General features: G+C 39.2%; 1 protein-coding gene across 1 annotated transcript in view; it reads left to right on the top strand.

Annotated features, from left to right (window-relative positions):
• The window catches only part of LOC109031672 (uncharacterized), a 67,447-nt gene that overhangs the window by 18,732 nt on the left and 35,865 nt on the right, over positions 1 to 12,850 (top strand). The gene's annotated exons all lie outside the window — the stretch shown is intronic.

Raw genomic sequence — 12,850 nt, 5'->3', positions numbered from 1 at the left:
ATTTTAAAAATAGCACTGATGATAATGAAACACAGATATATTACAGATTAATGGGAGTATTAAATTGTGTGCATTCTTAACTTGAGTGATTATTGACTGTTGGTTTATACATAAAATCCTAGCGTATAAATATTATTGTATGTAGAGGGGTGCAAAACATTGTTAATTTTAGTATTGCAATCCGTTGAAATAAAATTGTTTTTTTTTTCAAAAAATGAAGAAATGTATAATTTGAATGAAAAAGTATTTGTTGATGATAGAATTGTATAAAAATATATGGAATAGAAAAAAAAAAGATTCTATGAAATAAACGCAATTTGAAGTACAATTTTGTTATTTCATTAAACTTAATTCATGTAATGTCACGTCTGAATCCGTTTGTCGAATTATTGCAATTCAATGGTTTCTCTCCTTTTTTATGTTATATGCATGTCAACTTCCTAATAAATGATATATTTCCCAGGTATAGACAGTTTTAAAAATCATGTGGCTAAAAGGCTGAAGGTAGATAAGGCAGAGACACATGGGTATGGCACAAGATATCACCAATTTAGCAGTTTATCAAAGAACGACGCATACCTAACAAAGGCATGGAAATTCTTTGATAAATTGCCAAATATTATACAGGAAAGAATATATAGTCCAATATGAGGTAAGCTGGCCACAAGGCATTTGATTGCAAAATGCCCGTACTCAATCAATGAATTTTTGAATGTCAATGAATGAATTTAAGACGATTTGTATGTAAATATGTTTATACCTATCAGTACCTTTATTTAGAAAATGACGTTTTTGTGAAGCCAAATGTGCAAAAAGCAAAAGAATAAATAAATAAAAAATAAATAAAATGTAAAGCCTATTTTTGGGGCTCACTTCTTGATACGCTCCCACATTCAGCTCTCCTGTTGTGACAGAAGAAAGCCTTAAATCCGGACTTCTTCAATAAAATAGCGGCAAATTGTATTTGCCAGAGCGAAAATTACATTGATTTTGCGAAATCGTCTATTTTTTATTCAGAATATATGTAAATTCTTTCAAAATTGTCCTATGCGTTTTTTATAAATATGTCTACAACCAAAGACATTAAGTGTATCTCTTGAAAAAATTCTTAAATTAATAAAGTATAAGATGAATTAATTGGACAGGATCGCCATCAGTGGCGGTTGGGTGCCGTAGAGCACAGCAAGAGCAAATAAAAGTAATACAAGAGCGTGAGAAAATTCGCTCATCTTTTATAAACGCAACTAGTTATCGACAATTTAAAACCCTAGATACTTTTTTCTAAAAATCAGAGTTTTCTCGTATGAGCAGATCTTGCAACCGCCTCCTCAAATGTTCGGCCTCTCTTAGAGCAGTGTGGTAGTGAGGCGACAACACTACACCGGATATCTAAGAATTCTAAGGATCATTGAAGCGCCTCCATTTCTGGGGCAAGCAAAATATCGGGTTTAACTTACTTTCGCGCTTTAATTTACTTATTCGCTACCATGAATTGATATACAGGGTGGGCCTAAAGTAACTGAAAAGTGTCTATACCTTTTGAACAAAATGAGATAATTCACTCCCGGTTTGGATCATTGCTCATTGTGGCAAGGGGCTGATTTTTTCAGGGGGGCAACTCGAGATTTTCAAATGGCGACCTCCCTCTCTTTGTGACACATCGTTAGAAAGAAGATAAAAAACAAGAATTTTCGCGCAAACCGGAGATAGATTCGACTTTTTGTTCCCGAGTTATTCATGATCAAAGTTCAATTGGACCAATTTTCAAAAATTGATAAGTCCTGTTAGAAAAGTCGCAAAGAGGCCATCTACGGGTTAAAATTCGTAGCACGACTATTTCATTCATAGCTAAGTAATCGGAGGATGTGCTTCTCATCAGTTCGCGGGGGGGGGGGGGGGGACATTAATGAGCCCCCCTGAAATAATCTGCCCCTTGCCACAATGAGCAATGGTCCAAACCGGAACCCTTCAGCTCATTTTGTTGAAAAGTTATACACACTTTTCAGTTACTTTAGGCCCACCCTGTATGAATGTAGGAGCCATTGATTCCCCCCCCCCCCTTTTCCCCCATTTTTTTTGTCATTCAGCATAGTGGAGGGTCGCTCAGTATCAAAAGAGTGGTAAAGTGAGTAGAGTTTACTGAAAATAGGGGTTCACCTTTTTTCAACAATGCCAGATCTTCAGTAAGTAGCGGGCTACTGCCGCCGTTCATTTCTTTTAGTGTACGGTGGTTTCAGTATCGGAGGATGCTAAAAGATGATGTGGCATTAGGTTTGGATAAATATCGATAAGTTACAGTGGCGTAGCGTGCTTTGCGATATATCGATTGTTATGCCATTTAAACTTATGAAAAAGGATCGATAAACAGGGTGTTTGCAGCGAACACCTTAATAATCGATTCTTTATCATAGGTTTAAATGGCATAACAATCGATACATCGAAATTCATACGCCACGCTTTGATAAGTTTAAATAAATCGAGGAGGACGAATCCGAGTGTTGCCAACTAGTGTGAATAGCCTTGGCTTTAAAATAACTCTGGGACTAGTGGATGTGGCGAGTGATGGTACGAATCGATCCGCGATATTATCTTGGTACGCACTTGAGTCGTTATCAATATTCGAAACCCACGAAGAAATGAGGGGCTTGGAGGTCAAGGCGCTTAAATGCAGTTTTTGCTAATTCAAAAAATACCCGACTAAAGTTATAAATGTACATAGAGAGCCTTGTGGCAGAAAGGAAGTTAAACTCACTTTTTGATGCATTAAAGTTGGACTTCAGTCGTGAAGTTTTCGCAGACTATACTTTCTAACTAGTTTTAGTTGAGTTGACGAATATCTCATTTTTTTCAACAAATACTGCAAACTGTAACTTTAAAAAATTAACTAAATTAAAATTAAGATTAAATTTAACTTTTTTTCTTTTTATGCGCCGAGTCCTCCGAGCCCCTCAAATGTAAGGGCCACTTTGACCTGCTTGATCAACACTCAGGGGCCATCAGTATTCTTTCAGAGGTTAAAATGTTTTCTTTTGAATTAAATTATGATTAGAATCGGATGTCTTTTGGCGCCTGCTTGGAATCGCGCTTTTTCTAACTGATTACCTGAGCACACAGCTTCGCATTACCCAATTGAATCCTTACTGAAGAGGTGAGGGTCCCTAATAGATTTATTGATCCTCTGGATTGATCATTTCTAGACAGATTCTAGATGTATCCCCTGTCCATAATAAAAGTTTGTCCCAGTTCCAGCGTTTTCAAAGCTGGGTGTGAATATTCTGGCGCCAACTTTGACTACGATTCCAATTCTTTAGCCAGCAGTACTTAAGGAGAAGTACTATAAATTTAATCATATTTTGCGCATCACACAAGTCTGACCTCAAAATTGATCGTCATATTGGAGTGAAGGCAAACGGTCTCATACAAATTGTGGTGTTTTAAAACCTAATTTTTTATTTCAATTTTTTGGAAGGAAACCAACCAACGTCCCTAGTAGAGAATCATTGCGATTCGTCTTGTCCATTTGAGGGTTATCTCGACGTAATTATAAGCGATAATGTTAGTTAGCCTCCCTCCGAAAAATTAAAATAGAAGATGACACTTTGAAGCACCACAATATAAATGTGACAGCTTTTCTTAATTCTTCAGGCCTTACGGGTACCGAAACCACAGGGACGGTCACTTTCCGCCTTCAAAGGATAGTGTCATGGCAATTAAATATGTGAAAAAATCGAATATTTGAAAGGCAATCGACCCATCCTGAGATTATAACCAACCGATCGAAAAATCATACAAAATTATTCAGGACAATCAAATATTCTCTGGTGCCTCAAAAAATAAGTTGAGATCAGTCAATTAGTCTCGTTTTGGAACTTACTCGGAGCATGTTCTGATTGTCAAAAGATTATGACGTGACGAAATGTTGCGAGAGAGTTGAAAAATTCTAAACTAAAAAATTAAAAAACGATTTATTTGATGAATAATTGGTCAACCTGTTTCAGAACGGTATAGTGTGACAGTGCTTAAGATTTCGATATATCGCTGAAGTGCTCTAATTTCGTAGTTTCCCTGATGAAGGAACGTAATTCCATTCCAAGGTTGACAAATTGACTCAAGCAATTCAATTTTATACAGCTGCGTAAGTTTTGTTAAATTTTTTCTGATTTTTACATGAGATCAGAGGAAAATCGGTGAAATTTGCAGTTAGCAATGCCAAAGATTCTCCTGCCTGGTAAAAATGCAATTTGCGAGGGGAAATTTCGCAACCATGATTTTTAAGTAGGTAGGCTCTTTTGTGAGGGTGGCTACGATTTCTGAGGCAAGCAACTTATTCGCCTTAATTTTATTATTATTTGCTGCCCCGCACGGTTATTTACAAATTAATGTAACGGGTTACATCGCCTGATTTTCATGTCATTCAGTGTAAGGCAGCTTCAACATCCGTCGGTGTCGGCTAGTATACTAAAGTTTACTGAAAATGGAAACCCAGAATTTTTCCTCAATGTTAGATCTCCAGTAGTAGCGGGCTACTGAATTACCTTTCACTCAGCGTAAAGCGGCCTCAATGTTGGTCAGTATCGCAGGATGGCAACACTCCCAAATTTTACTGAGAATGGGGGCTCAAAATTTTTCACCTTTGCCAACTCTTCATTAAAATTGCTCAAACTGAATTGAAATATATATAGGAGGGAAAATGTAAAATTTCTTGCATTTTGCCACACCCATTTTTCTTGTTTAGCCAGACAACACCTGTAGTTTATGGTTAAATGGAACCGGTTTTGTTGCGTGAAGCCACGAGCTGTGGATACTTAAATGAATACCTAGTGAACTGGTACCATACAGAAGAGGTACATACCCAATGTATTGAGACAAGTAAGTGGCTGTTTTTATATTTTCCGCTATAAGTCTTTTTTTTTTGTTAGATTATTGTATGATGGAGCACACTGAAAAAAAAATTTTTAGATATTATTTCGACTTAAAGCGACTTGTCGACAAAAATTGGTTTCTTTGAGTTAAAGAAACGTTGTTTTAACGATAAAAAAACGACGCTTTTTTTACTCAAAAAAACGTATGTTGAGTTGAATCCACACAGATTTGACTAAAAAAACAAAACAACAACAAATTTTTGTAGACAAGAAACTACGCTTAGAGTCAAAATAATATCTCAAGAAATTTTTTCAGTAAGCTCTTGCATGTGGCAGGAATTTGCGATTAGAGTACTGATTCCTTTGTAAAATTTCGCGAGTAGCACGATGACTTTACAATGGGTTTTTCGGAAATCAACTCAAAAGCTTAAAAAAAAAAACTCTTAAAATTGAGGCCGTAATGGACCCACGCTACTTTGAGAGTCCACCTCTACCTATATCAAGTCAAACTCTCCATGCAAAGATAGGGAGCAAATACATGATCAGGGTTACCTCTTGGTTGGGGATTCCAAAATTGAAAACACGGCAACCCCGCTAATGTATTTGCTCCCTATCTTTGCATGGAAAGTTTGTCTTAACGTAGAGGTGGACTCTCAGAGTATAGCGTGGGATGTCCCTTCCATTACGGCCTCAACTTTAAGAGCTTTTACTGAGCTTCGGAGTTGATTGTAGAGAAAACTAAGGAAGCCATCGTGTTTCTAGCAAACTTTTACGCAAGAAAAAGTACTTGAATCGCAAATCCCTCACGCCTGCAAGGGCTCCATTGAAAGGATATGATATAAAGTTATTGAATTATTTCTTTTTGCATACCTTGAGGAGCACAGATAGGTGGGGGTAAAGATTATCTAAGCAGGACCCACGTCGCTGATAGTAGTCCCATCGAGATTGAACGTGGGGGATTTCTTAGTTGTCACACAGGGATTGTACAATTGATGACGTGGACCCTGTCTGAGGTCCAAAAACAGCCGAAATACCTTTTCCCATCAGCTCGCACACTACAAAAAATTGAATTAAATTAATCAATAGGCCGGCCATTAGACACGGTCTAGACTAGTGAATGACATCACATGATTTATCTCGAGAATCTTACGTAGAAAACGTTTCTTACAACAGGAAAATAAAACATCAGCTCCTGAACGAGATATCTTAAGTATTTTTATCACGCCGATCAAACGGACATTAGACTATACGATTAACGTCTTTTGCATTTTTGCGATTTGAGGATTTGACCAATGTTGACTGTAGACTTACTTACATCTCGTGAAAAAATTTACTTCTAGACATACCATTTGTGAATATGATGTCGTTTTTCTCGTGAAATTTTGAGGAGGAAATATTTATGAAATAAAAATTAGTGGAACCTACGCGATTTTAAAATGATGTGCTTAGGACATGAAAATAATTTTGGCGCCTATCCGGTTACATAAACCAATGGCATTTCCGATTGTCAAAAAAGGAGGGGAGCATACACCATTGGATCGAGCTCAACAGAAAGGCACCAACCCACATAAAGTTGAAACTGAGAAAAAGAGGTTTGAAGTTTTATTTCTCCATAAGGCCCACGACAGGGCCGGATTTACCTACTTGCCGCCCATGGGCCGCCTGTATTTTGCCGCCCCTTCTCATCCGGTTTGAAACATCGATACAAATGTTCAAATAGTTGTATCCCTGCGCCTTCGCAAGGCGATGGAAGCTTAATATTGTAGTAGCGTCCGCGCTTGGTTTTTCGGTTTTCCTGTGCCGCTACTGTAGTTTCGACCGTTGAGGTCGTAGTTTAAGGGCGCTAATGCCAGGGTTGTATTTTGCAAATGGATACTTTTTGCAGAGTAATTAAAAATTAAGAAGCAGGAATAATTTAACTAATTATTAAATGAACTCAAATCGACAATATAATGCAAATAAATTTGGAAAGTCTCGTCATGTAAATACATAAGATTCGTAAACGCCGTCAATTGAAGCGTGATACCTCACGCGTTCCGGGGAGTTCAAATAGTCGTATCCCTGCGCCTTAGCAAGGCGATGGAAGTTTAATATTGAAGTAGCGTCCCCATTTGGTTTTTCTGCTTTCCTGTGCCATTACTGCAGTTTCGACCGTTCAGGCCGGAGTTTAAGGGCGCTAAACCCAGGGTTGTATTTTGTAAAAAGAAAATTTTACCAGAATAATGAAAAATTAAGAAGCAGGAATAATTTAACTAATTAAGAAAAGGAACTCAAATCCACAATATAATGCAAAAAAATTTGGAAAATCTCGTCATGTTAATACATAAGATTCGGAAACGCCTTCAATTGAAGAGTGATACCTCACGCGTTCCGGAGAGTTCAAATAGTTGTATCGCTGCGCCTTAGCAAGGCGATGGAAGTTTAATATTGAAGTAGCGTCCCCGTTTGGTTATCCGGCTTTCCTGTGCCGCTAATGCAGTTTCGACCGTTCAGGCTGCAGTTTAAGGGCGCGAAAGCCAGGATTGTACTTTGCAAAAAGAAAATTTTAGATTCGGAAACGCCTTCAATTAATTCAATTTCAAATAGTTGTATCCCTGCGCCTTAGCAAGGCGATGGAAGTTTAATATTGATGTAGCGTCTCCGTTTGGTTTTTCGGCTTTCCTGTGTTGCTACTGCAGTTTTGACCGTTAAGGCTGGAGTTTAAGGGCGCTAAAGCCGGGATTGTATTTCGCAAAAAGAGAAATTTACCAGAATAATTAAAAATTAAGAAGCAGAAATATTTTCACCAAATAATGGAAGGAACTCAAATCTACAATGTAATGCAAAAAAAATTTGCAAAATCTCGTCATGTTAATACATAAGATTCGTTAAAGCCTTCAATTGAAGCGTGATACCTCACGCGTTCCGGAGAGTTCAAATAGTTGTATCCCTGCGCCTTAGCAAGGCGATGGAAATTTAATATTGAAGCAGCGTCCCCGCTTGGTTTTTCCGCTTTCCTGTGCCGCTACTGCAGTTTCGACCGTTAAGGCCGGAGTTTAAGGGCGCTGAAACCAGGATCGTATTTCGCAAAAAGAGAATTTTACCAGAATAATGAAAAATTAAGAAGCAGGAATATTTTAACTAATTAATAAAACGAACGCAAATCGACAATATAATGCAAACGAATTTGGAATGTCTCGTCATGTAAATACAGAAGATTCGAAAACGCCTTCAATTGAAGCGTGATACCTCACGCGTTCTGGAGAGTTCAAATAGTTGTATCCCTGCGCCTTAGGAAGGCGATGGAAGTTTAATGTTGATGCAGCGTCCCCGCTTGGTTTTTCCGCTTTCCTGTGCCGTTACTGCAGTTTCGACCGTTAAAGTCGAAGTTTAAGGGCGCGAAAGCCAGGATATTCTTCGCAAAAAGAGAATTTTACGAGAATAATGAAAAATTAAGAAGCAGGAATAATGTAACTAAATAATAAAAGGAACTCAAATCCACAATATAATGCAAAAAAAATGCGGAAAATCTCGTCATGTAAATACAGAAGATTCGATAACGCCTACAAATGAGGCGTTATGCCTCACGCGTTCCGGAAAATTCAAATAGTTGTATCCCTGCGCCTTAGCAAGGCGAAGGAAGTTTAATATTGAAGTAGCGTCTCCGTTTGGTTTTTCGGCTTTCCTGTGTTGCTACTGCAGTTTTGACCGTTAAGGCTGGAGTGTAAGGGCGCTAAAGCCGGGATTGTACTTCCCAAAAAGATAAGTTTTGCAGAATGATTAAAAATTAAGAAGCAGGGTACGCCTTCAATTGGAGCGTGATACCTCACGCGTTCTGGAGAGTTCAAATAGTTGTATCCCTGCGCCTTAGGAAGGCGATGGAAGTTTGATATTGAAGTAGTGTCCCCGGTTGGTTTTTCGGCTTTCCTGTGCCGCAGGGGCGGACTGGCCATTCGGTCGGGGGGGGGGGGGGGGGGGGGGCGATCGCCCCCTAACAATTTGCCGGCGAATTTTTTTCGAGTCATCGTTTTTTTCCCGGAATGTTGTAATTTTCTTATCCTTTTCAATCTTTAAAAGGCCCCGAATTCCTTGAAAATTTGTCTCTAAGAGACATGGAAGGTCGCCGAAAGCATGTGTGATGAAGGGACCCCCGATGAATCCTGAGAATGAATTATTTTGAAGTTCAAGTACTGTAGAATCCAACTCCAATAATGCCTACGTGTTTAAAAAGTGTGAAATTTTCAAAATTGTCCTGGGGAGGGCCCCTGGACCTTCTTAGAGGGGTCCCCGAACGACAGGAGGGGCCCTTACATTTAGGTCTCCTCCTAACTTTTCGACTACCAGTCCGCCCAGTTTCTGAAACGAGTGTTTCTGGGCAGTTTTTCATTGTTTCTGCCAGGCTTCTTCCGCGGATAGCGCCAAGCAGCGGAGTCGAGGAGCTTTCCCGACCGGAAAATGGCACTCAGCGGGTCATTTGCAAGCGAACATGCTTGGTTTCGGCCCGATTGGCGAACTTTCGATTTTGACCCTTATAATTTAGTCCATGTAACCCCTGTCAATTTTTCTCGATTCCGGTCAAGAGAAAAAATTCCGAGATTTCAGTCGGATCTTACGTAGATGAAGGCGCTGGATGGGTTGCGCACGCAATCCCGCGGCTCGGCAGGGCTTCCTGAGCCGAGAAACAGCGAAAAACTGGTCTGACAGGGCTACAGGGCCATTTCTGGGCAGTTTTAACTGTTTCTCCCAGGCGTTTTTCGCGGATAGCGCCAAGCAGCGGACTCGAGGAGCTTTTCAATATTGGTACCTATCAGTCCGATCAAAGAACTTCCGATTTTGATCCCTGTAACTCGGTCCATGCCCCATATTGATTTTCGACAAGAAAACAGTCTCAAGATTCACTTCACCTTAGTTCGAGGCGCTGAATCGATTGCGCGTAGGCCCGAAACTGCCCGCGGCTTCCTCAGCCGAGAAACGGTCAGTGGGAACGAGAGTGTCTTTGACCATCTGGCAGTGCGAGAAACGCGTGTTTTTCCCTGATTGCGAAAAGCAGCGGACCTGTTAGGCTATTCTGACCAGCATGTGGCACTCATCGGGTCATTGTCAAGCGGAGCAGCTTGGTTTCGACCCGATCGAAGAACTTTCGATTTCGACTCTAAAAATTCACGTTACAGAACCTATCGCATAAAATGTAACATGATATTTCATTCTCGAAGAGCTCTACAGAATATTTTCATTTTCGGCTAAAACAGTGCAGGATACACCCCACTACGAGATTCCAAAGGAAACTTGCGTGGACAAAGAGATCTCTTTTACTTATTTTCATTCAGACTAACCGTCATTGTTTTTTACCCTTTCTGAAAGTTCATCAAATGCAAGTTTTTCGCCAATCACGCGATCCATCGGACTCGTAGAGCTTTTCAGATCAGCAAATCGCATTCCGAAGGTCGTTTCTGTGGAAACTAGCTTACTTTCAGCCCGATCAAGAATTTGCGATTTTGGCCTTGAAAATTCAGTCCATGTCTACCCTGTCGATTTTTCCCGATTTTCGGCAAGAAAAAAATTCTTGAGATTAGTGTTGAATCCTACGTAGTCCAAGGCATAGAAAGAAAATAAATATTCTAACCTCTGTAATTTTGTAAAAGACTCAAGGAGGGTACCTTCGACCCCCCCCCCCCCCCGAAAATACTTGAAACTATTTTACATGATTTTCAAATGTCTTGTTATACCGATAATTCTGTAGGTATAGATTTCGAAATTCAATGAATGATTCGTGGTAATGTTTCAACTTCTGTAATTTATAAAAAGAGTAAAATGGGGTAGGTAGAACGTTTTCACGACAGGTAGCAATTAGCAAACATCTCTGATTATCAAAAAATGCTTGTATTTATTAGCAGGCTTAATATTTTTTTAAAGAAACTACCTAGCGAAACCGGCCACAGCGGTGCTGCGCGCGAACTGTCTCGAAAACTGTGTTTTCTTCGCGCCCTTGATACCTAACTTTTGACCCCTATAACTTCTAAATAGGGTTGAATAGGGTTGAAATATTTTCAGGGCAGTTACTACATACCTTTGACTCTCTGAAAATGCTTGTAATCTTTTAACATCCCTTGACAGATTTTTAAAAGTCTTCCTACGTCGATTATTCTGAAGGGATTTTTAAATTTGAAGAATATCTGGTTTTATCCCCGTCATTCAAGATTTTTGCTTTTTTTTTTAAACCACCCCAAGAAATCACTTCAATATGAACTAGAGATGACAGGTTTTAAAGCATTTACTCTAAAAAATTGATTTAGAATTAAATAAGATCAGCTGAATTTTGCGTAAAAAATGCCTATTTTAAGGAATATTTTCTACAAGATAAAAATTCTGTTTTAAGCGTGCTGTAGCAATCTTATAAATGAATGACAGTAAAAAATACTATTGACTTATGTTAGTGTGAACCCTTCAGTGTTGGAAAATAACACTTTTTTTTAAAATAAATGATCTTCGGAAAATGGGGTTTTTGCCGCTAAAAAACCACTGTGCGGCGTGCTGCCAGCGCGTAACGTGCTCTGACGCCTACAAACCTAACAGGGATACTTCACGCATTGCGCAATGCGTGAAGTATCCCTGTTAGGTTTGTAGGCGCTTATGCGCATGTAACGCTGGTTGCTCGCAGGCCGCGGACGCGGAATGCCACGTCGCTTCAAGCAACTATTTCACTACGGAGGTGTTATAAAAAATTCAAGCCGCTCCAACGTATCAAGAATGACGGGCATCCTATAAGAAAACAGAGCTATCTTCACAAAATAAATCAAGATACTACGGCACAAAAATAGAGTCCTACTCAAGGGTCAATGACCTGCCGATCCATGATATTTTAAATTATGTACGTCCGTAAACATGCTGATGCAGGATGCAAGTATGAGTGCTTTACTACTTGAGTTCAGGAAACAGATAACCACTAACCTCGATTGACATCGGAAACGTCAAATATTCCTGAATTCGGCCAATTTTTCGTGCGTGCGAAATTTTGTTTCCGAAAAAATCATGATGTTTAAGCTCTGTGCGCGCTGAGTTGAATTTTTTCTCTCTCTCAAAATCCTCTTGGCTACCGTGTTTTTTTATCACATAGAACCATTTAACCGTTCAACATTTGGTTTTGTTGATTAAAAAAATAAGTCCCACTCTAAGGTACGTGTCACATTTTCAGATCCTGAAATATACCTCATATTTTTCATAGCTTTGAGAGAATTTCTAAATATTCCATGAAAATTTCCCATCTTTCACATTTTATCTGTCACTTGTGTAACTGTGTCACATGGTCTCACGGTCAAGATCCATCCATATAGGTCAGTCATTCCCGAAACCCAAATGAGAATCTTCTGCGCATGACGTCAGCATTACTGCCGCGGAAAACCAGAAATGTCGGAAACAATGCTTTTCTTATGGGAGAGAACAAATTTTGTTAATGAATCATTTAAATTTCTTACTTTTAAATTCTTTGAAGCTTTCTGAGTGTCGAAAGGAACGTTTAGAAATTAGCGTCAGGGTTTCAATTCAGCTGAATTTGCGTTTTTATATTTTTAAATGATTTTTGAAGTCAGCGATGTAACAAGCCATCTAGTGGTATAGATTTCGCGTGTAAAAATGGCTGATGCAGAGTAAACTGTAAAATGAAAGAACACAAATTCGGCAAAATCGACACCCTGAATGCTAATGTCTAAACGTTCTTTTCGACACACAGAAAGTTTCAAAGGATTTAAAGAAAGAAATTTAAATGATTCATTAAGAAAAATTTGCTCTTCCCATAAGAAAAGCATTGTTTCCGACTTTTCTGGTTTTCGCGGCAGTAATGCTGACGTCACGAGCCAATGGAAAGGGGCTTACCCGAGCGGGGAAATCTGCGCAATGACTGACCTATATGGATGGATCTTGCTCACGGTTTTGCAACGCGGTTTTGACTTCACCGCTTTTTTTTGTATCTTCGTCATTCTTCGTTTCCGCCACTGAACCGGAAACGACCAATG

Source organism: Bemisia tabaci, chromosome 6 (assembly GCF_918797505.1).
Source record: "Bemisia tabaci chromosome 6, PGI_BMITA_v3".
Lineage (NCBI taxonomy): Eukaryota > Metazoa > Arthropoda > Insecta > Hemiptera > Aleyrodidae > Bemisia > Bemisia tabaci.
The sequence above is the reverse complement of the archived record's forward strand: the minus strand, read 5'-3'. Positions and strand labels throughout refer to the sequence as shown.